The following is a 4,717-nucleotide window of genomic DNA, read 5'->3' as shown; positions in this document are numbered from 1 at the left end:
AAATTGATACTGAAAATTTGTTTTGTAGATTGGGTCGCTTAATCCAGGAATTTAAGGTTTAGGGTTGAAGGGGTATACGAAATTTAATACTCTTAGTTAAATCGAGGTGATTTTCTTATGGGTTTTACTAGTTTGTTCTTCACTTTTTGAGTTTCCATTTTGTGCAAAGTATTCATATGTTGTTCAATGGCCTGATTACGCTGTATTATATCCTCATTATTTCATTAATTAATTAATAATTAGTATGTATGTTAAAACAAGAAAAAGATAACTAAAGTTGGTAGCTCATGTTGGGAACTCTATTGTCTCGAACATGGAATCCAACCCGATGGTATCATGCCTAGTGATAATACAATAGGTGTTGGACGTGATGCTTTTGATACGTTCTTCAGTGAGACTGGTGGTGGCAAACATGTTCCCAGGGCCATATTTGTTGATCTGGAGCCCACAGTTATTGATGAAGTTAGAACTGGGACTTATCGTCAACTTTTTCATCCCGAGCAACTTATCTCTGGCAAGGAGGATGCTGCTAATAACTTCGCCAGAGGACATTATACCGTGGGGAAGGAAATAGTAGATCTCTATCTTGACCGTGTGAGAAAGTTAGAGGATAATTGCACTGGCTTGCAAGGGTTTTTGGTTTTCAATCTTTGTTGGTGGGGGATTTGGTGCGGATTGGGTTCGTTGTTGTTGGAACGTTTGCCTGTAGATTATGGAAAGAAATCAATGCTTGGCTTCAGTATATATCCTTCTCCTCAGGTCTCTACTGCGGTTGTTAAACCTTACAATAGTGTGCTCTCCACCCATTCTCTACTTGAACACACAGATGTGGCAGTGCTCCTGGACAACGAAGCAATTTATGATATATGCAGGAAATCCCTAGATATTGAGAGGCCAACTTACACCAACTTGAATCGCTTGATATCTCAGGTCATACCATCTTTGACTACATCCTTGAGGTTTGATGGAGCCATAAATGTGGACGTTACAGAGTTCCAAACCAACCTTGTTCCATATCCCGCATCCATTTCATGCTTTCTTCCTATGCCCCAGTTATCTCTGGCGAGAAGGCTTACCACGAGCAATTGTCGGTTCGAGAGATCACAAAATGCAGTGTTTGAGCCCTCAAGTATGATGGCTAAGTGTGACCCAAGGCACGGGAAGTATATGGCTTGTTGCTTGATGTATCGTGGAGATGTTGTTCCTAAGGACGTCAATGCTGCTGTTGCAACCATTAAAACCAAGCGGACGGTTCAGTTTGTTGACTGGTGCCCAACTGGATTTAAGTGCGGCATCAACTATCAGCCTCCAATTGTAGTACCCGGGGGTGATTTGGCGAAGGTGCAGTGTGCTGTGTGCATGATCAATAACAACAACACTGCGATGCTTGAGAGGTGTTCTCGCGCATTGACCATAAGTTTGATCTCATGTAGTCGAAGCGAGCATTTGTTCACTGGTATGTTGGTGAAGGTATGGAAGAAGGAGAGTTCTCTGAAGCTCGTGAGGATCTGGCAGCTCTTGAGAAAGACTACGAGGAAGTGGGGGCAGAGGGTGTTGAAGACGAAGAGGAGGGTGAAGATTATTGAGTATACTTCCAGTATGTTCAGTTGGCTATAGTTTATGTTTTTGGCTTTTACCTATCACTTAGTATCATCATCTTTGAATCTTTTGATTGATTTTGTGAATGTTGTTTTGTGTGTAATCCAATATTCTAAATGCCTTAAATTTCAGAAAAAAAAAAAAAAAAAAAAAAAAAAAAAAAAAAAAAAATCCACTATACAAGCAGTCGGGCAGACTTGCCTAATGCAGTTAAAAAGGATAGGTATATAACCATGATCTTACAAACTAGTCAAATGCAGTCCAAGCAAATCAATAGCAAGACCAATCCCAAACTATCCAAATTGGTGGTCCAGATACTGTTATAGAACTTATTTTTCAGTTTAACAAGTTTGGGAGATGTTTTGATTTGATAGGTTCTTCTCCCGTTGGAATTTTTCTTCAAGGAAAGGGTGAATCTTTCTCACTGCTTCTCCAAGGCAAGGTATAAATGGTTTAACTTTATTTATACTTTACTTATAATAGATGATGATGATTTGGTAAAGGTTGCTATTTTTTTATGTGGTACTTGAAGAAAATGTTATTAAGTGATGATAGAAGTAGATGTAACTTGGAATATATTATTTGGTCTAGGTTGTTGCTGTATTCCTTTGTTTATATTGTCTCCATTGAGATGAGCTAGCTTTATGGGATGATAATTAATGGTTCATTGTCAAGCTGGATTTTGATATTTCATCATGTATAACAATGATTTTTGTGTTTATTACTTGGTCCTGTTGTTTTTGACTGTGTGGCATGGTGATGGTTTCTCCCTTCACGAGTGTTTATGTTATATAAGAGTTTTTTGATGCCCTCTTTATATCATGAATTTTTATAATTTTTTCGATAAGGCTCCATGGTATTAGTGGTTGCATTGGGACTGTCTTATTACTATAATAAAACTCACATATATTTGGAATTTGGAAAATTGGTGTGTCGACACCATAAGCGTTATATGCATAGTGTAACAATACTAATGTTGGGCCTTGTGACTAGCCATGTGCATTTCAGTTTCTTTGTGCTTTGCTCAAAATAGAAACAAGAATTCTCTATCTAAGAACCAGTTTTTGCACGACTCAACTAGCCTGATTTAGAATATATATCTACAGATTTTAGTTTGAGTTGGATTAGTTTATTTCAAACTTTATATTTTCAAGTAACCTGGTTTCTTGTTTGTAAACGATATTACTTCTTTGGCATTAATTGGTCTTGGCCATAGAGAATAAGGAAGTTGCTATTAACATGAAATCACCAAGTGTCCTATATATATATATATATATATATATATATATATATATATATATATATATATATATATATATATATATATATTGTTTGCATTGTTACTATAATTGTTCCAATCTTGAGCAAACCATTTAGACTTGGTAGGTGGGTTGTTGGGGTGCTAAGTGTGTTAGGAGGCAGAAAAGAATTTGAGTACCACTTTCTATGATATATACCTTTCCTAGGTTTCAAGTTGAATACTCTTTTTGAAATTGTACTAATATTATATATGTTGATGTATTTATCTAGAAAATGTCTTCAATGCTTCCAAGCAAGAACTGGATGAAAGCACCGACTTCGTCTACTGAATACCTTCGAGGTGTTAAATCATTCATCCAGTTCACACAAGAGAAATTAGGAAAGGAACTTGACTGGTATTGTTGTCCTTGTGCTAATTGTCGTAATTTAGGGGGGAAGTCAACAGCAAAAGATATTGCTGAGCATCTTATCTGTGATGGTATAGACGAGACATATACATCATGGATACATCATGGAGAGTCATCTTCCAGATCGAAGTAGTAACTATGTTGAAGCTCCCACTAGTTCTTCTACTAGGGGTCCTGAAAATATGTTGCCAAGGATGGAAGAGATGGTCAATGACACATTTGGATGAAGTCATCCTGTTGACTTAGATGCATGTCTTAACGAAGTTGATGATGGAGATGATGATGGAGATTCACCCAATGCCATACCACAGGATGTTCAATACGACAAGTTGATGGAGGATGCTTTAAAACCAATATATCCATCATGTCGGGGTGAAGATTCGAAATTATCGACGACGATTGAGTTGTTGAGCATGAAGGCTAGACACAAGTGGTCTAATAGTAGCTTCACAGAGTTGTTGCAATTCCTTAAAAAGACTTTACCAGAAGAGAATACACTACCTGAGAAGACATATGCTGCTAAGAACTTGATCAAACCTCTTCGCATGAAGTGCGAAATTATTGATGCATGCCCAAATGATTGTATTATATATTGGGGTGATGAATATAAGGATTTGATTAGTTGTCCCACTTGTGGTGAAAACAGATGGCAACCGGTGAACCCGTTAAAACCAAAGGCTAAGATTAAACCATGGAAGAAGCTAAGGTATTTTCCTTTGGCTGAGAGATTGCAAAAGATGTATAGCATACCATGGATTGTAGAGAATATGAAATGGCATGCAAATGCAGTTTCTGACCAACGCTATATGCGTCATCCTGTTGATTCTTCCATGTGGAACTCAATTAATCTTAAATGGCCTGAGTTTGCTGCGGAGCCACATAATGTTAGATTAGGGATTGCAACAGATGGATTTAATCCATTTGGGAACAAAAACAGCATTTATAGTTGTTGGCTTGTTATGATTACTCCATACAATCTGCCTCCATCATTGTGCATGCGAAAAGAGTTTACCATGTTGACACTTCTAATTCTTGGTCCAAGTAGCCCAGGGGATAACATTGATGTCTTCTTGCAGCCTTTAATCGAAGAGCTAAAACAGTTATGGGGTGCTGGAGTTGAATCATATGACTCCCATGCTAAAGAGACATTCACTATGAAAGCAATTTGCTTGTGGGCGATACACGATTTTCCTGCGTTTCACCATCTTTTTGGACGTAAAACGGAGGGAAGGTATGCATGTCCTATTTGTAGTGAAGATACAGATTCTACTTGGCTGAAACATGGAAAAAAGTTTGCTTATATGGGTCATCGAAAGTTCCTAGCAAACCCGAATCATTGCTTTAGAGTCTAGAAGGCACAATTTAATGGAAAAGAAGAACACAGTAAGCGTCCTATTCGTTTAAAGGGTTCTTAAGTAAAAATTAAAATGAGCCAAATTCATAACAAGTTT

General features: G+C 37.5%; 2 pseudogenes; both read left to right on the top strand.

Annotated features, from left to right (window-relative positions):
• The first annotated feature begins 336 nt into the window (after positions 1–336).
• On the top strand, positions 337–1,468 carry LOC147518257 (tubulin alpha-1 chain pseudogene; annotated as a pseudogene).
• Positions 1,415–1,657, top strand: LOC147518256 (uncharacterized; annotated as a pseudogene).
• Positions 1,658–4,717: the final 3,060 nt, after the last annotated feature.

Source organism: Coptis chinensis, chromosome 2 (genome assembly GCF_015680905.1).
Source record: "Coptis chinensis isolate HL-2020 chromosome 2, ASM1568090v1, whole genome shotgun sequence".
In the NCBI taxonomy this organism is placed as follows: domain Eukaryota; kingdom Viridiplantae; phylum Streptophyta; class Magnoliopsida; order Ranunculales; family Ranunculaceae; genus Coptis; species Coptis chinensis.
Note: the sequence above shows the minus strand (reverse complement) of the source record. Positions and strands in the feature narration are given on the sequence as shown.